The sequence below is a fragment of the Labrus mixtus genome, chromosome 23 (genome assembly GCF_963584025.1).
Source record: "Labrus mixtus chromosome 23, fLabMix1.1, whole genome shotgun sequence".
NCBI classification, from domain to species: Eukaryota; Metazoa; Chordata; class Actinopteri; order Labriformes; family Labridae; genus Labrus; species Labrus mixtus.
The window spans coordinates 5831936-5851962 of NC_083634.1; the positions used below are offsets into that span (position 1 = coordinate 5831936).

Here is a 20027-nt window from a genome sequence, read left to right on the forward strand (position 1 = left end):
AATGCAGACATTTGTTATATTTTCTGTTGTTAATTTAAAGTAGTGATTTCAGTCGGGACTTTAACTCTAGATTAAAAATTGATTCAATTAATCCAATTCAATATCACATGAGTGTTGAAAAACGGGGGTCGTCTTATAATCAGGGTCGTCTTATATTCGGACCAATACGGTATAACAATTTTCCTTCTCTGTCATTCCAATAGGCTCACCACCGTATAGTAGAGGAACTTGGGCCCCTAAAACTTCAGATACCCCTACCCGAGGTAGAACAAAGCACAACCATATTTTTTCATAACTTGAACATGTCTAGTTTATGAAACGGATAGTTGTATAAAAATATTTTTCTGCAAAATAACTTTTTTTGGATGTTTTATGCATCTTACCAAAAAACAAAAATAGGTCAAATTAGGGCTTCTCCAAAAGGGTCAGCTCTAGCCTTATCACATGTATCTCTGGGAATCAGAATTTCACCAAATTTGGACAGGATGTTCACAGATAGTTATTAGTTACAATTATGCAAAGTTTTTATCAATACCATTTTCAGTTTTTGAATTTTTCACACTTAAACACACGTAGTTTAGGCGGAAATTGAAAATTGAAACAAAAATTCAAAATGTATGTATATCAAAGTCTGTCATTTTTTAAGTAAGTACACCAAACATCAAAATATGTCATTTTTATCTTCTTTAGACTGTTATCTCAACATAAAAGCAAGTTATTTGACTTTTCACTTGACCCTATGCTGTCACCAGCCCCTAACAGGAAACTAGTGCAGCCAGGATTTCAGGGTGACCTGGTACAATGGGGCCCTATGGATGTGTATGTGGGAGGAGGTGGCCACAAACAATTGATTAAGACTTAACAACAAGACACAATATAATTGTATTCTGTAATATATATATAATTAAACATTTTATAGTTATTCCTAATACATTTTGTCTCACATTTTCTATCTTTACATATGATGTATATGATGACACTTGGAGTCAACTCGCTGCCTTCAGTTATATTGTCACCTATGACATTGTTTTATTTCATTCTAAAAAATTAAAGCATTGTCTTGACATCAGTTGTGAAATATTAATGAACTAAAAAACAGCATTGATATATATATAACCTTGAGTTCTTAGAAATTAAATGTACATCATATAGTTTATTTGTATATCGCCCACACAGCCTGTTGTAGTTTTGTATGTATTTCAGTCATATAGGTTGACGTGTGTTGTATTGAGGGATAAACCTGAGCACCAGGAGAAAACCCATACACACAATGTTGTTTAGGATTGGCCTTTCAGAGTCCTATTCAGACTGCCACATTCATCGGCAACAGCACAGCCATCCAGGAGCTGTTCAAGCGCATCTCTGAGCAGTTCACAGCTATGTTCAGGCGCAAAGCTTTCCTCCATTGGTACACCGGCGAGGGTATGGATGAGATGGAGTTCACCGAGGCTGAGAGCAACATGAACGACCTGGTGTCCGAGTACCAGCAGTACCAGGACGCCACCGCCGTTCATGTTAATAAAAGTTTCTTCTGCATTTTTGAAATCTTACTGTGTTTAATAGTATTCACAGGCTACCTTCAAATTAATGAGATGTAACTATGAAGTCAAAGTATTTATTAGAGTAGAGGCACTACACTGTAGATAAGGTGTAGTTGCATGGCTGGTGTTTTGCCAGAAATACAGAAGTAAACAAACATTTAAAATCTGTTATAATGTGAATTTAATGAAAAGTAGTAAGATCATGATGGAGATTCTGGATATACATGTGGTTCATACAATGTTTTGTTGTTATTTTTATTCATTGTAGATAAAGGTGCTGCTAAAATTTAGAGCACATGTATACATAATTACACTAAACTGCACAAATATAACTACATTAAATGTTGATTAAATTACAAGCTGAAAGGATCATCAGATATCACATGCAGTGTTTGGCGTTTGAATTCTACTGATAGTTTGAAGGTAACATACTGATTACTAATAAAATTATGCATCTTAAAGAGCCCATATTATAACCCCTTTTTGGGGTTTGTATATTTAATCTATGTACCTACTTTTGTACGTTCACAATAGCTAAAGTCAGAAAAAAGTGTTTTTTCATGTACTGCTCCTCCTTGCTCCCTCTCCGCTCTGAGTCTGTCAGCTACGCTCTGCTGAGCCCCCACTGCAGAGCCCCACGTGGGCCAAGTCTGCCGATCCGCTCTGTCGTTATTGGTCAGTTGCTCAGCACGCTTCTCGGAAATGTCCCGCCTCTTTTACCATATTGGGAATGCAGCCACTGGCTCCGTCCGAGGGGAGCATAAACATTAGCACCTTAGCACTACTGTGCTACCGCAGGCTACGGCATATCGTGGGCGTGCTACAGAAGTTAATGGGCGTGCAACATGAGCTGAAGCTTCAGTGTTTATCCAGTTCTGTATCGGCCTGTAAACCTTTCTGTGTTCTAACCTCTCTCCATTTTTCAAAAGCATCTCCAATATTGATCCTAGTTTTATTTCGTCTTACATGTTGCATACTCTGAACAGTAAAAAGCTAATTTATGAAATTCTTTAATTAAAAATATAAGGAAAGCATCATTTCAAGTCCTTCTCGTGTCGTTTTGTAGTTTATTTTTTCTATTGGACCACCTGTTCTCTTCATGAAACATCCATATTGAAGTATTCTGATGACTCGTGATAAACTTGTGCTGGAACATTAATTTACCTTCCCTCACATCAGATGTGAATTTAAGCTGACCAGCAGAAGTCACCTCTCATATGGAACCTTATTTGACTGTTAGCTCGTGTTAAGCTATCAGAGATATCAAATAAAGACTGTTTTCTGAACTCGTCGTGTTTTAGGTATAACCACAGTGCTCACCATGTCCACCATCATCACTGGAGTGAACGCCTCCATGCCGCGGGTGTCCTACATTAAAGCTGTGGACATTCTCCTGTGGGTCAGCTTCGTCTTTGTCTTCCTGTCGGTGATAGAGTATGCCGCCGTCAACTACCTGTCCACCCTGCAGGAACGCAAAGAGAGGAAGCACAGAGAGAGGGTCAGTACAAGTCACCTTCAGGTTTATTAATGCCCAGAGGTTCATGTATATTAACTGAAAGATTACTTTAAAGCACCATGTCAGTTTAACCAGGCTATTGTTCATGGTTCTGAGGATGGAGACTTTAATAAGTCTGCGTTAACTCTGCAAGCTTAAAGACTACATCACGATTTCTTGTTCAAATCTCATTATTATTGTTTGGCTGCTCACTTCACTTTTTAAAACGTGGCCTGTATCAGACTCCTGTGAGAACTGGTTTTGGTCCTGAACTGACTTGCATGCGTAAAAAACAAAGACGTCACACGCAGCACCATGTGAAGAGAGATTACTAGGGCTGTTTCAGAGCCAGTGCCTCATGTAGAACCGGTTCTTTGTGTATCGACTACCAATGAATTGGCTCCGATCCAGAAAAAAACTGTCTCAGAGTAGCTCCAACTCCTTGCTGTTATAAGAAGTAATAAGAAGCGCTTATGTTGGGGGCTGGGGGTGGGGTCATCATGTCTAAAATAAACCATGTCTTCTGAAAGGTAATCACCATCCAAAGCAATCCTGACGAGCAGAACAAACCCATCGTGTTTGAATGCCGATGTAGGTTTGCAAAGCCAGAAGCAGTATTTTAAACGAGATGCTGTAGTCTTCCATTGTTGTTCTGCTTGAAGACAGCACGCAAGTGGTGCTGGAAAATCAGAGGCGTATTCAGTGATGTAATGATGTGGCTGTTTTGCGGCCTTTGCCCGTGGAAAAGCAAACTGGTTCTTAGACGGTTTGCAAGTTGAACCACCTCTGAACCAGCACCAGCCGGGAACTAGCCCCAAGTTCACTTTGGTGGCAAAGGGGTTTTAGACTTTGTTGCAACCAGCGCAGTCTCCCCCTGCTGGACATTTAAAGGATTGCAGGGTCCATGCTCTACCACACTCCTGTCACGGTTTAAGACCTGCAGAATACATTTATACAGTGAAATCAAAAGTGGAAGGTGTTTCAGGCTTTTGGACCATTTGGGATCTTTTAAAAATGTCATGTAGAGATCCGGACTATGGAACGCATCAGCTAGAGATTGTTTCGTCATTTTATACATCTCATGATCTGTTCAGAACAGAGACGCTGAATTGAAACACTCGGTCAAACTCAACAAAATGTTTTCTGCAGATGTTTTAGGGCTCTGTTTGTCGTGTTATGTCGGACTCTCTAGACAACCTGAAAGTTTTTATTTTCTTATTTTGTTTTCTTTCTGTGTTGCAGTAAGGCTTTTTTGATTATTAACACTCATTAAATGATCATCATGCAGTCAAACAGGTGCTGTCAGTAACGTTTTATGCATTTGAGTCACATCTTCAAGGTTTCATGGTGAAATGAAATCTTCTGATTGGACTAAAATGTTTAATTACATGCATGAATATTCACTTTAATCTCATTCATGGACCTTTTTCTACTTTTCCACTTCTCCATCTGTTGTAACTCTTCTCATCTTCACCTCCACATATTAAAACGTGATGACTCAGATATTTCAGTGTCAAGATTTATTTTTTGTTGAAGGCAAAAAACATGACGTACTTTTGGAAATCAGATTCTGTTGCTGAGCTTGGGATCATCTGACATGTTGGAGTGAAATCTGTGTGATCAGAAGATGAAAGACAGTCTCTCTTTCGCTCTCTCTTTTTTTAATAATAATATGCTGAATAAACACGCAAGTTAAGGTAAAGATCTATCATTTGAGCTGGCCTGCAAAGGAGGGATAGTTTTATTTTTCTCCCATTGGGTTCTCTGCTTGTTATCAACAAGGTGGTCTTAATGTTTAATGACCGGCCACCTCTAGTGCATTTTAAAGCTGTTGTCTTCTCTTTAACTTTTTCAATCACAGGAATAGTTTTAATGCAATACTGCCCCCCAGAGGATGTTTGTAAAACTGCATGCCCTGCAAATAAGGGTAGACTGAATATAAGATATAAGCACTAAATTTGAAGAGTATCTACTTAAAACTAGTGAAATTATCTGTCCATGAAGCAAGTTCATTTTACTTGATAAGAAATCTTGAAATAAGATTTTCAAATCTAGAAATAAGTAGTCCCAGATAAGTATTCAAAGTGTTAAAAATAAGTTGAAAATGCTTATTTTTAGATTAAATTACTTGAAATTTAACTTAATACAGCCCAATAATAAGGGAAATATACTAAATATAAGCAAATAATTATTTCCCCCCCTTAATTGTAGCAAATTACAGATTAAAAACATTGAATAAAAATTATATTTGAAGTAAAAATGACTCAGTTTAAGTATAGTATGATTAAGCTGTATCTTGATACAAGTGGTCTCATCTTAAAATGAAACTAAATCGATATTAAAACTAGACCCAAAACCTTAAAACCAGTCCTTATTCCTAGACTACACATCTTGACTGACATACTGAAACCACAGCCAGGACTGCATGATAAACATCATTTATTTAAACACTGTCAGGCTACGTACTACATGATAAATTGGTTACTTTGCTGATTACAGATTGTAAATATATTGATGCCCTTTTTTGCCAAATATTTCCATAACTTAAGAAAGGGGGTGAGGGTGGTTAATTAAGGATTAAACACTGGTGACATCCCGCTAACAGCACACTAACATTAATTATTACATCAACAATCTCCCTTTCAAAAGATACAGACAAATACAGATGCTAATGTTGCTCAGCTAATCAGTTAACATGAATGAAAAACATGATTTACCTTCCAACACCGACAATGGTGTCCTCGAACTCGTCCGTGTTGGGTTATCAGAGCTCTCCGGCTCGCTTTTCAAACACGCTTACCTGAAAAAAAATCCACAGCCGGAGTAAGCTAATGTTAGCAACAGCGGACGAAGGCTAAGCTAGCCTAAGATAGCTTGCGACCAGCCGCCTTCGTGCATTACAATGCCGCTACTTGTGTTAACCGGTTTTGTCTCTGAATAAAAAGGTGTTCCTGGGTTAAGTAGGTTAACGTACTTACCTTGAATTTTTGTTCCCCTCATTGAACCACAAGTTTTTCAGCGTTTTCTTTTCTTTCAAAGCGGGAAATCGCTTCAACCACTCTAGACGCAAATGACTGAAATCATGAACTGAGCATGCGCAGAAAATACTAAAAAAAATACAAAAAATATTAAAAATATGTTTTAAAATACCACATTTACCCTTAAAATCTTCATTAAAATGTATGTTAAATGGGAGTCATTTAGTATAAAAATAGTAATTAGAAAAATAATTACCTAACCCTTCCCATCATGCATCCGCCGTTAGACACAAGAGAAGAAGAAGTAGTTGACGGAAGCGTGTGACGTCATCACGCCCTGTGTATTGAACTTGTTAACGGAGAAGGTACTGTCTGTTATCAGCCTCCCGAGTGAGAAGTGTTAATGATAAAGCTCACATCGCCTGTCTACAATAAATATGCCTGACGGCTAAAGAGAAAAACCGAAGTCCTGCTTAATCTTCATACGCAAGAAGAAGTTTGCGCACCCATGCTTAACAATCACAATTTTCATTTTCACTGGAAAACTTAAAATGATGTGATTTTTATCACATTTGTATAAATAAACATGTTTTCTTTCAACATGTTTTTTTTTTTTTTTTTTTTTTAATGGTTTTACCCTCACCATCGCAGTTTTCGTGTTGGCACAATATCTGGCATAGCTTTCATGTTTGTTTTGTTTTTTTAATTGACTGCACATTACTAAGTCCTTATAAGGGATGAATCCAATGTATTTTGGTGACCTCATGACATTTGCTTTAGCACCTTCAGGTCAAACTTTAATGTATCTTCAGTAGTTTTTATCTGATTCTTTGTAAAATTGCTTGCTACATTAATGACACCTAGAGGTTGAGTCCTATTCATTTTATTGACCCCATGATCTCTCCTCTACCACCATCAGTTCAAACTTTCTGTTTATTTATTTAAAATATAGCTTTCATCTAAAATATTTCAATAATGACCCCTAGATGATGAACCCTGATGATGTTGGTGGTGACCCCATGACCTTTGCTCTGATACACAACTACTTTGCCATAAGGGGTTTGATCAAAAAGGGGGAGCAGCCTGCTTGTCGGTCACCGACATACTATATAAAATATCATAGCACATGTGAAAAACAGACAAAAAATTAAAATAATACAGAATCAGCTATATTTTAAACACCAGATTAGGATCTGATAGTTGAACATCAGCCTGTTGCATCTCTATTGAAAATGTGTAATTGTATCATAAGGTTGTGTAGTTTCTCTTTGTTTCAACATGTTGAAGTTAGTCTGTCTTATATGTGATTCTTAAATCAAGCAACTTGAATTGTTACTGAATCTTGAAACAAGTTTTATTTTGGTGAAAGAACTAATTTAGCTTATTTTAAAAGTTATTCATTCCGTTTTAAGATTCCTTGACTAAAACAGACATAAAAGTTCATGCTCAATTTAAGATTATACTGTAAAATTACAAATTAAAAATAAGTAAATAACTTTGAAAACAAGGCAAATTATTTATGCTGTCTAAAAAGAAGATTTTAAATCTTGGCAAGTGCCAGATAATTTGCAGTGTGAAGAGGCCTGTTACTGTTATCACTCTAAAATATTATAATTACTGGATTACAAGGGCAAATGAAATGGACCTAATGGGTTTTTAGGTGTCATCTCCCCTGCATTTTCAGTTTGAAGTAAACTGATTTCCAGCTACACTTCATTTCCTCCATACAGTATGTATTCATTTATACATACATAGGAGAAAAGGTCATCGTGATTTCCGACACTATCCACTTTCCCGTCTCTACAATAAATGCCCAAAAAGCCCAAAAATTAATCTATGACAATCCGTGTCGTCCAGAATAGACATAAAAGAGCCAGCGACCAGTCTGTATTTAGATTCAATAGAGAGGCAGGATTTGATTCTGAAATAAAAACCAGTTTCAGTTTGAACTTTTTTACCGACTGCTGAATATGAGGAGTATGAGAGACTTATCCATTAAAAAAACACAAAGACATGTGAAGCTCGTAACAGACTCAATCTGAGATCCCTGAGACGTGAAGATGGAAGGAATATTTAAGAAATCATTGCTGAAAACAACGAGTACTTTGGGGTGAGTGTTCACATGTGGTGGTGTTTTAAGTATTTGGTCTATTTAATTAGTCATGATGCACATATTACAAATTAACAGTTCATCAAGCAGTTATGAATAATCATGCCCGCTTTCACAATCATACCAATCAGAACTTTGATTTTCCCTGCATCCTATCGATTGAGCAGCCTCCTCATGTCTGCTCTGTGTGCCCTCCTCTCAGTGTCCTCTCCTCCTTCTCTTTGGCCTCAGTGAACTCCTGCTTCACCCTCTGCAGCAGCTCGGGTCGCAGCAGCACATCCAGAGCCGTCATGGCCAGAGCCTTCGCCGTCTGCAGAGTGAAGAACTGAGCTCTGTCATCGCCTGAAACAAACACAGGAGAAACAGTAAAGGCTAAGCTGAGTGAGGAGACTACAACAGGACTGTGAGACGGGAGCTCCTGCAGGGTTCACTTTTTGTTTATTTTAAAGATGATTTTATTCTTCATATTTACAAAGTTTCAGCCTCTTAGAAGAAGAGACCATTTTTAGGTGAATGTGGATTATATTAAGCTCAATGAGATTTTATTTTACTAGTAATTAGACAAATACAACGGCTAAACTTATTTTTGAAGCGCAGGCAGCAATGAACCATACACACCTTCACACCTTCATGAGAGAAGCAGCCAGCAGGGCGAGGGTTACAGTATTACAAAGACTCAAGCTGTTTTCATTATTCATAAAGAAGGAGAATTAAACAGAACCAGGATCATGAGCTTGTCTCACCAGAGGCCACGGTGTACTCCTCTGTGTGGTTCAGAGCCTTAGAGCCGATGTAGAAGTACGGATGGATCCCAGGAACAACAAACGTCACGTTTCCAAAGTCTGTGGAGCCTGAAGACAGGAGAGACGGTCACAGTTTATCCTCCTCTTCAACTAGTTTCAATAAGTCTCAGAGCTCCCCAAAACATGTGTGTGAAGTTTCTTGTTCTAAATCCACTGTGATCCTGTATTTGATCATGCCTATAAACCCCTCTATTTCAGCCCTGCTCAGAACAGGCTGTTTCTGTGTCTGTACCTTTAAATGCAAATGAGCTGTTTCTGACCACGTCCCCTCTCTGCATCTGAGCTCATACTGGACTCTGTGATCTTGAACCTCGGTTGAACAATGGTTAAGATGAACCTCAGACATGTAGACGTTTTTACCCCGACACCCTGATTCTATTTTCCTTTCTGTGGCTTGTTAAGACATGGATGAGGAACAAGGAAGGAGGGGGCTCTACAATCTCAAAGCGCATTGGCTCATTTTTTTTTTTTTAAATGAGTCTCACCAGAAGCGTTGTTCAGGACTTCTTCATCCGTGGTGAACTCCATCCCCAGAGCCTTTCCATTGTTCTCGTACAAATCCTCCAGAGTTTTATTCCTCAATATGTTGTCAAAAGCATTTTTCGAATACTCCACTTCAACCTGAGGAGGACAAAAAGAGTTCAACGTCTGCACAAACTGCAGATCTCCCTTCATGTTTTGAATTGTTTTATACCCGACATCCAGTGGCCTCAGCAGCTGCTCTGAAACACCCCTCAGCTTTGGATTTCAGGAGAAGAAGCTCGGCCCGGGATGGAGTCCTCAGATAGTACTCCAGCTGAGTGAAGGCAGGGATGATGTTGGGTTTCTCTCCTCCGTGCTTTATGATACCTGAATGACACAGTTAAACCAGAGCTCAGTGAACTCCTCAGAGAAACACACCTGAGGACACAGACTCATCATGTGTTCACCGTGAACTCTCCAGTCCGGCTTCAACAGACAGACTGTTGTAGCACAGCACCGCCGCGTCCAGAGCATTCACTCCCTCCCAGGGGTAGGCCGAGGCGTGAGACGCCTTCCCGTGATACTTTATAATGACGCTGGAGGAAAAACACACGGCAGAAAACATCCATACAATCCATGTTTTAATCATGACACAGTAAGAGCATCAAAAGAAAGACTAAAGAGCAAGGCATCATGGTCAAGTACCCAAACTTTTAAACAAACATTTTTTACATGAGGCAAATGTGTAAGGGAGGAATGAATCCATCAAACGTTGAAAGCAAACTCCTGAATCTAAATTGCACAAAAACATTGGTAACATTTCACTTCAATGTGTTGCAGAAGTTTGTGAATTAAAAACAAATCCCATGCATAAATATCCTGCATTTAGAAATGAGCACCAAACAAACATAAACACTAGAAAATATTGAACTATTTCTTTAAAACTTACTCATGTTCAGCCACTAGGGGGAGATAGGGAGCGTCATCCTGCAGGGGGTGAGCCATGAACACTACGTCCATGTTATCAAAAGCCCCCTCATTTAACAGGTCTATTTTCCCTCCACCATCCTCCTCAGCTGGAGTCCCCAGAACTGTCACCTGTGGACATAATCATTACGATTCAAATATTTTATTTGTAGAAGATCAGTAAACAACGGACCAGGAGGCTATCTGTTTGCTTACTTGTCCAGATGTTTTTTCATCTACTGAACACTTAATTCAGGAGTTTGTAACTATTCTGAATTTATTTCCCCCTGGGGATTAATGACCTTTTTCTGATTCTGACTTTGTTTCCTTTACTTTGCTTTGTATTCATGTAACTCTTTAAAGTGTCATTGAGTATTTTGAAATACATTTTGTATTACTAAAGTGTAATTAACCTGCAAAAAGTGTTTGTCTTTGTGTACACGAGCTACAAAATATTACAACTAGTGATGTCTAATTATGCATTTTTTAAACCGGATTAATGGCTAATTTAAAAAAGTTAATCATAATTAATCACGTATTTAATCGTGTGATTGAAATTTCATTATTTTGTACTAAAAATAAAAATTGTTAGGCTTTTATTTTGAATGTTTGTACTGAATGAGAGTACTTTACCTGTTGTTCTGCTTTTATTTTGAAATAAAGTCAGGACACTCTTGCAGATTGAAAGTTATGACATCAACTTTATCACAGATCTTTACCGATCAAAAACTAAGTTTATGTCATAAGGGCGGCTTTTACATTTGACTCGTCAGCTGAGCTATCAGAGAGTTTTTTTAAAGTGAAAAGACATTCAAAGATGCAGCAGTGCCGAAGGCGCCTTCAGATGTGACTTGCAAATGCGTCGTCTTCCCTGTCCAACAAAGCGTCCATCCAGTGCATCCTTTGATTCACTGCGCATCAACTCAAACGAGCTGGCGGACTCTGGAACTTTTAAATGTTAGTAATTGGTCAAAATATTTTCATGATTGACCACATTGAGTTTTTGACAGGTGAAGCATGCATTTTAAATGTTGATAATAACCACTGTCAATCATGTTTCTTTAACTGTGGGAAAGCCCAATCGTGATAAAATTCAATTAATTGTGCAACACAAAAGGAGAATGTTTCCTGAGGGAATAAATCAGACTTCTGAACAGTCAACCAGAGAAGTCGCCCCCTGCTGGTTATAAGTCAGAAAGCAGATACTGAGTGTTACACCTGTCCCTGGTCTAACCCTTCTGAACCAGTCCTCACCTTGACCTGTACTGGGAGGTCCTGGGTGTTCTCCAGCACATCTTTGAACCATACAGCCGCATAATAGTGTTACATTCACAGTTTAAAGAGTGACTAATGTTAACTGGCGTCTGTGGTTGTCATAGTTACAGCAGATGTTGAAGAGAGAGAGAGCGAGAGGGTGAGCGACTGTCCGTACATGCATCAAAAAGTGAAGCTTCTCCTGGCTCCGTTATGTACAGCTGCTTGCTGCTGATTGTACTGAACTCCAATAAATAACAGAATATCTGTTGATGTAGGCCTACAGCTGCTTGCTGTTGTTTCAGGACTGAACTATAACGGAACATCGAGAGGAACTTTTCAAAACGTGAGGCGTACTCCTGTTGTTGTTTATGTCTGTGCGCGTGAGGATAAACTGAGCAGATTAAAGTTGTTTGTTACAAAAAGTAGATTAATTTAGAGGGGGAAACACATTTGATATTAATACAACTCAATAGATACAAGACAGATAAGATAAGAGTATGACAAAAATAAAAAATGTTGTTTTATGCTGAACAGGTTTTTTTTTTATATTGTGGAGATTTCTTTGCGTACCACCACAGGGAGCCCGCGTACCACGTACCATAGTTTGAGAACCACTGCATTACACCATGCCAGACGGACAGATCGTCACACTCGGCACAGAGAGGTTCAGGTAACCGTCTGAACGTCATGTCCTCTTTAGACGGACACTCAATCTACGAGGTGGGGTCCTGCAGGAGAGCACTATCAAAAATACAACATTTAGGAACAATACATGTAATGTTCTGGCTTTGTTCATTATAAACTGAAACTACTTTTTACTTTGACTTTCTTTACAATTTATGAGATTAGTTATGTCCCTGGTTAAGGTGAACCTAAACATGATAAGTGACCAAGGCAGTGAGAGTCAAATTCAGATTCAAAGCAGCAGTTTGATTGGCTTCAGAGTTGAGCTGTGCCTAAAACAACAAACAAAAGATATCATATCTGCCCCTCTCTCTTCATGCTCGGACATCGACCTGCGGCGCTGCTTCCTGGGAAACATTGTGCTGTCAGGTAACAGCTGATGTTTGTTATGGTGTTACACAACAGTCTAAAGGTGCGCTCCAGCTGTGACTTTCTTTGGTCCAGAGCTTGAAGTGGATAATAAAACAAGTGCAAGTACTTTCCTTCAACAATAGTGTGGTATGTGTTTGCAAAAGTTTCATCGAATATTAGAAAATAAAATAGACTTATACCAAAGTGATGTCGCTCAATCATCACTTCTGGGCCTCCATACATGTGTGGTGGTGACTGTGTCTGCAGAGACTCTGTCCTCTGTCTGGATTTTGATGTTTTGGCTGAGTCAGGACTTTTCTGGGCGGGGAGCTGGTGTGCTTCCCCCAGCCAATGACGGCGCCAATGAGTTTAGAAGTTGAAACAATTCATCGATTGGACGCCATTCAAACCAGCGAATATGACTGGCAGTGCTCAAAGTAGCAGTCTTACCGTTGACTGAAATGGATGCATGTCAAATGGTTTTTGGGCGGCTGTGGCTCAGTTGGTAGAGACTCTCAACTGGAAGGTCGGGGTTCAATCCCCAGCTCCTGCAGCTACATGTTCAATCTGTCCTTCGGCAGGACACATAACCCAAAGTTGCTCCCTCTGCGTGTGAATGTCTATGAAAGGGATTAACTACTTGTGATGGTCACTTCACATAGCAGCCTCTGCCATCAGTGTGTGAATGTGTAGGTGTGTGTACCTGCTGTGAAGATTTAGAACATTTGCAGGTAAGGTAGAATGATTAACCGCTAGCTTCATGAGGTGCCCCTTCAGTAACTCTGTTTGTTACTGTTTGTTTTGAAGTGCGGTATTTGAGTGCTAATACCTCTCATGTCTGTAGAATAAGCTGATGAAGTTGATGCTACTGCTGCAGGAACAGTTTGTGTTTGATGTGTCATTTCTTCTATTTGAGTGACGTGTCTTATAAATGATTTCCTGAGTTTTGTTTAGAATTGTTAAAAGTTGTGTGCATGTTTTTTTTTTCCTCTTTCATAGTAGTGGTCATTACTTGTGAAGGGCGTTGCCAAATCTGCTGTATTTATCTCTTTACCATGAAACCTTGAAGAACCCTTAAGCCAACCTGTATATAAATATTAAGTTTACTTTTTGAATGTGGAGTTTTTGCATTGAATTATTTTGTTTTGCGTGTAATTAAGTTGCATGATACTCACTCAAAAGAGCTTTGTCACCTGTCACAGATTTTTCAAAATAAAATAATCAAAATCACTAAAATATCAAAGCGTCTCAATGCAATTTGAGCAGAATTTTCCTGTAATTATTTTAAAAACTATACAGTAAAGTCTGCTGTAAATTATCAGGATAACAGCCAGGGACATGAGGAACAAGAATCCATTAAAAGGTCTTTGTCACCTGTTCCAGATTTTTCAAAATAAAACAATCAAAATCACTAAAATATCAAAGCGTCTCAATGCAATTTGAGCAGAATTTCCCTTCATTTTTCTCAAAAACTATACAGTAAAATCTGCTGATAATTCTCAGGATGACAGCCAGGGACACGAGGAACAATAACCCATTGAAAGATCTTTGTCACCTATCACAGATTTTTCAAAATAAAATAATCAAAATCACTAAAATATCAAAGCGTCTCAATGCAATTTGAGCAGAATTTTCCTGTAATTATTTTAAAAACTATACAGTAAAGTCTGCTGTAAATTATCAGGATAACAGCCAGGGACATGAGGAACAAGAATCCATTAAAAGGTCTTTGTCACCTGTTCCAGATTTTTCAAAATAAAACAATCAAAATCACTAAAATATCAAAGCGTCTCAATGCAATTTGAGCAGAATTTCCCTTCATTTTTCTCAAAAACTATACAGTAAAATCTGCTGATAATTCTCAGGATGACAGCCAGGGACACGAGGAACAATAACCCATTGAAAGATCTTTGTCGCCTGTCAAAGATTTTTCAAAATAAAATAATCAATATGACTAAAATATCAAAGATTCTCAATGCAATTTGAGCAGAATTAAACTTAATCTTTCTCAAAAACTTTTCAGTTAAAGCATCTTAAAATGTAGAGAACTATTACAATTTTTGTAATTAATTTTTACATTATTTTACACTTCTTATTTGACAAGTTGTCAAAATACGCGGCTGCATTTCTCCTTTTTGGGCGCGCCAAGCTCCTGTACCGTAAACCCCGGTATAGACACGCATCATTTTTCAAGCGGCGGCTGATTTGACCGCTGTCTCGTCTGTCGACAACACAGGCTTAGCCGGATACAATGGTACGTTATTTCTTGTTAAACCTTTGTAATAAATAATAAGTTGTGCTAACAGCATATTGTATCAACTAATTACATAATGAAAACATCGCGGAATCCACAAGTTGTTTTTAATCTGTGTAATATGTTAACAAGCTAGCTAGCCCTCAGTTCAACTGATGCGAGTTAGCTTACCGTAAAACTTCTAGTAACAGCACAAGCTTTTAGAAGGACTACTATTACAATGTATATTAATCCGCGAACTATTCAACGCTAAATGCAAAAGGGGGGGGGGGGGGGGGGGGGGGGCTCTAAATGAAATGACACCTGCCTTTATTTGTCAAAACCTGCAGCAACACTAGAATAGTAAAAAGGACTGGGCTGAAATTTAGATGGGGCGTTTATTTGAAGGTTTACGGTATAAGTCAACAGCCGCTGTAGGACATGGTGACATTATTTGATGCGTTATTTCATGTATTATTATTGATATAAATAATATTTTTATGATTCTCTTGTTGAGAATTAAAAGGGAATTGACAGGGAATAAAAAAAAAAATTGGAAAATTGCAACTTGAGTTGACTAAATCTTCTTTGTTTTCTTCTTCTGAAATGTTTTTACCCTTTTTTCAAAGCACTTGAAGTCTAGTTTCCGTCCCTTTGGTGTTTCCTTACATTAGTGCCGTGTTTGCTCTTTTATCTTTCCTCATTTCTGAACAATAATGACAAAGCTGTTCCTTAAACCACCAGCACTTTGGACCAGACTTTGATCTCACAGCCCAGCCCAGTGTTTGTCTTTTAGGTTTTTGCTGATCCTACATGAGGAGGAAGAGCCCGTCCCCCCTCTTCTTCTCGTCCTCCTCTTCTTCCTCGTTCTCCTCCCTCTCCACTCATCTCTCGCTCTCCCCTGTGGGAGGAGTTTGTCATCGAGACGTTGGGGAGGTTGTTGCAGTTGAAAGCAAAGCAGAGGAGAGGACACAGGTAGAGAGGAAAGAGCGCCAGATGTTAGCAGATCAGGTAAGGACATGTTCAAATGTATGTGCAGGTCTCTGCTGGGGAGATTTTCTTTTCAGAAAGATGATCAAATCTTCTTCATCTTTGATTTGCACAGTTTGTATGTATCTCTCGCCTTACTGTCTGTTTCTCTTTTCCCTTTAGCATCATGAACTATCATTTGGAGATACATTAGCATATTTATTATCTCACAGTACACATCATAGAGTTCAGTATGCTCCTGTTTAATAAGTGAAATCTGTTTTTTCTTTACATGTTAAACACACAAACAACCATCATTGTTGTTGTATTTAAAGGGAATATCTTTGCAAAACTTCCCTGCACACACTCTTCTATCCACACAAAACTGTTTGTTAACACATTTGTCCCACCCGTCTGCTCTTGTTTCCTGCATTTACATCTTTTTTGAACTCTCTGATGCACACTAGGGAATGCAGTCAGAGTTCTCCGCTGATGTTTTTAGCCTCTTCTTCTTCTCTGTCTTTCTGTGAAAATTGCCAGCTGCTAAGGACCCTGTCATTATTAAGATTAGAAGAAGAAGCCGCTGCTGTGAATGAATGGTACCAGACGCTCCCAGCTGTGGAGCGAAGCCACTTGTTATGTGACACATCACATTCCCCCACAGCTGTGTGTCTGCTTCGCATCCATCACTGTGTTTGTGGTTTTGGAGAAAAACAGGGCGGAAATTCGTCTCTATTTTTTGGAGGGCCTACTTGTTGTAAGCGTTGAGTTATGGGATGCTCTCTGACCCTGATGACTTTTTGATTATTATTTTATTCTCAGGCTTTGTTTTCTTTCTTCGTCGGAGTTTGAGTAAACAAACAGAAAGCACATGGTCTTTTTCGTCCAGCTGGTTAAATACTCCAATCTCATATTTCAAAGCGTCTCTGCTTCCGATAAACCCTCCAAATATATAACTTCTTAATGTCTTTTACCAAGAAAGATGAAGAAATGTCAGAATTGTCAAACGTTGCTGATACTTCAGCCAGCACCACAGATAGATCACTGTGTGGAAAACCCAGCTGTTGAAAAGCGAATAATCCGTTAATTAATTAGCCAGGGTCGCACTCTCTGTGGCTACGATAACTTAGGTTTTGTTTAGTCCTCTCCACCCTCTCTTTGTCCAAATGTGGTCACTTCTGGCTCCAAAAAAAGTGAGATGGAAGCAGCATAAATACTGAACTTGAGGTTTCCAAAGGTAGTCGACAAACCACTGGGTGATGCCCAGAAGGGTGCAGCCTGTTGGCACCAGATCCCTGATTGTAGTATTTCACAGACTGGTTCTAAACTTTTGGATGTTCGGCTCTCTTTGTTTTTGGTAACAGAGAAACTTGAAACAAAACATTTGCTTGGATTTCCCAATCCTCTGTTAGCAAGTAGCATGACCATAAAAGTGAAAACATTTGACTTTAAAGTTTCTCCTTTTTAAAAATGTTGTGGACGATGAGTTGGTAAACTTAATCCAAAACTGCAGACAACTTTACAGAACTGTTTTTAAAGAGGGACCCCCTGTAAGAATTAGCTCGAGAGAGGGGTTTCGTACCACTAGCACTGATGTTTGGTTTAGTTCAGGATCAGGGAGTGCATGTTGTACCAGCACAAGCTGATGGGAATGTGAACCTGCTCTGTCATTAGACACTGAGCAGACGCTGAGCCTCCTCCTGCGAACATGTCAGCAGAGAAAACACTCCTGACCTGTGGGGTTAACTCAAGGTGAGGTTGGTGGTCCGTATCCATAAGAACAGGAAATAAGACAGCTTCCCAGCATGCATTGTGTTGACATTGTGTTGTATGGCGACTGTAACACGAAGCTGAGTCCAAACAGGAAGAGGATCAGCAGCAGACATAGACGGGACCCTCAGAGTGCTGCAGGCGGATTAACATTAGGACCTTTCCCAGCACTCCCACCTCCCACTCTAGCCTCCCTACAGAGTCTCCCATCAGTCAGCGGGGCATCCAAACCTTCAACAGGACAGATCATGGAGGCCTTTGTGCTGTTAAACAGAGAGTAAACATCAGGGACAGGCGTTCATTCAGTCAGACACAATGCTGCACACGCTGTTATCTTTTAAAATGTGATCTAATCTCAGCTCTGACACTCAGTGTGGACTTTAGTTTGCTCATCTCATTACTCACAGAGCTGCATGCCACTCTCTGCTCACTGATGTTGTAGTGAGTGAAATGATAAAGTGATCTTACTATATGATCAGACATTAAGGAAACATGTTGAAGTGCTGGCTTCTCTGACAACAATGCAGCAGCCAGTATGTCCTCCTTCTAACTTTAGATTCTGCTCCTGAATGATCTGGATTTGTTTGGACCAGAGAAGGTAGGCGGTTTTAAGACACCCCCACACGGCTGTTTCGGATGCCCCTCGGTTTGTCAGATATGAGAGCAGTTATCAGGTCAACAGGTGTTGCAGTGATGGAAGCGGGCAAGAGAAGTGGTTCAGATAGAAGTGATTGTACCCGACCTAAAAAGCCTCTGCATGTTTCTAATAAGCTCCACGAGCAGAAACGTGCTCAAACTAGGATCAATATTGGAGATGCTTTTGAAAAATGGAGAGAGGTTAGAACACAGAAAGGTTTACAGACCGATGCAGAGCTGGATAAACACTGAAGCTTCAGTGTCCACCACATGGTGACCTGTGAGAGCATCGACTCGAGAGAGGAGGGGGGGGGGGGGGGAGACAGCTTTCTACAGTGTTTAGAATTTGTACTGCAGTACACATTTTAAACACTAGGGGTCATAGTTACATATCGCTCCTTTAAAACATAAAAACATCCAGTAAACATTCTCCCATTTCAAGAGCAATGAGGTGTTTTCAGAAAATTAAGCCCTATCAGTGTTCAGCCTTCTATTTGTTTTCTAGATCTCCTGTAAATTATCACACTATCACAAGAAAAAAAGCTTCTTAATCCCAAGATAACGAGGAAAACAAATATCTGCATTTAACTGTCAAAGGAATATTATATGTCACTTTTGTCCGTACGTTTGTTATACTGCCTCCTAGTGGACAACAAAATCAATTGGTGCAGCTTATAAGTTTTCCTCGTGTTTCATCAATGCAGAATCCTGATAACGCCTTGCCTGAAAAGCACATACCAGAGGTTACTAGAGGTCATTGGCAGGAAATGTTATTGGTGTCAGGTGAAACCACATACCTGTAAAATGAAGGAAGGATGTAAATCAACAGCCTTAACTTCAGCATAGCAGGCTTTGATTTTACAGCTTTTACAACGAGACTCATAATCTCAAAGTTGGATTTAAATCATATAATTGAGATTCATCGTTGGATGAAGTGAAGCAGTACGTTTCCAGCACACCTGATGGGGTCTGATGTGGTAGAGCATTGGCCGTATTGTGACAATTTCGAAAGCCAGTTTTTGCTCTCAGCTCCTTGAACATGATCTTCCCAGCTTCCTAAACACAAGCATTGTTCACAGGGACAAGCTGCGACGTGTTCCCCCCCGATGCAGAGGCTGATTATAAGGTTCCTTTTTCTGTCCAAGGTGCTTTCTGTGTGAGGTCTGTGAGAGGTGTCATAGACAAGTGTTGAAGGAATGTGGCAGGATGACATGTGAGGCCTGTTTTCAAATACAAAACAGCTCTGAAACACATCCACACGACGGTATAAGAGGGCATATTGAGCGTATTGTTTTTAAATTTAGCTGACTTTGAAAAGGAAACTTCCTAATTTCTGTTGTTCCAATATCATTAGTAAGAATAAAATAATAAACCTTCACAGTAACTAAACTTGCCTGGATGTTACTGTTACTGGGGTTACTGTCATTTCCATTTAACCCTGCAGAGAACGGAGAAAACAGGTTATGATGAGAGCGGGGATAATTTAAAGCACCCTGAGGTTGTGATTTTATAGGATGTTTGTCTTATACTGCTTGTAATCATTAAAGCAGCTCCAACAGAGTTAATGTTTTCTATAGTGGGACGACGCATGTTTGGGTTGAGTCTATAAAGAGGTTAAAGGTCACTTAAAGGCATCTTGCCATTACTAGAGAGAGCGCGTGCAGCCTGAGGGGAGGGACATTACTTGCTCGTAATGAACATATTTCCTGGCAAACTGCGCGCAGGACAGGTTGTAAAATCTATAAATACAGATCTGGAACACGCCTGGAGCT

At 39.4% G+C, this 20027-nt stretch overlaps 1 protein-coding gene and 1 pseudogene across 1 annotated transcript in view; one reads left to right on the forward strand and one right to left on the reverse strand.

The window, feature by feature from the left end:
• Positions 1 to 8141: 8141 nt before the first annotated feature.
• LOC132958908 (peptidase M20 domain-containing protein 2-like) lies at positions 8142 to 12301 on the reverse strand (annotated as a pseudogene).
• Positions 12302 to 15692: 3391 nt separating this feature from the next.
• Positions 15693 to 20027, forward strand: part of frem1a (Fras1 related extracellular matrix 1a) — a 29827-nt gene continuing 25492 nt past the window's right edge. Inside the window, exon 1 of the mRNA XM_061031354.1 lies at positions 15693 to 15891. The gene's annotated coding sequence lies outside the window, so the exon portion shown is untranslated. The remainder of the gene's footprint in view (positions 15892 to 20027) is intronic.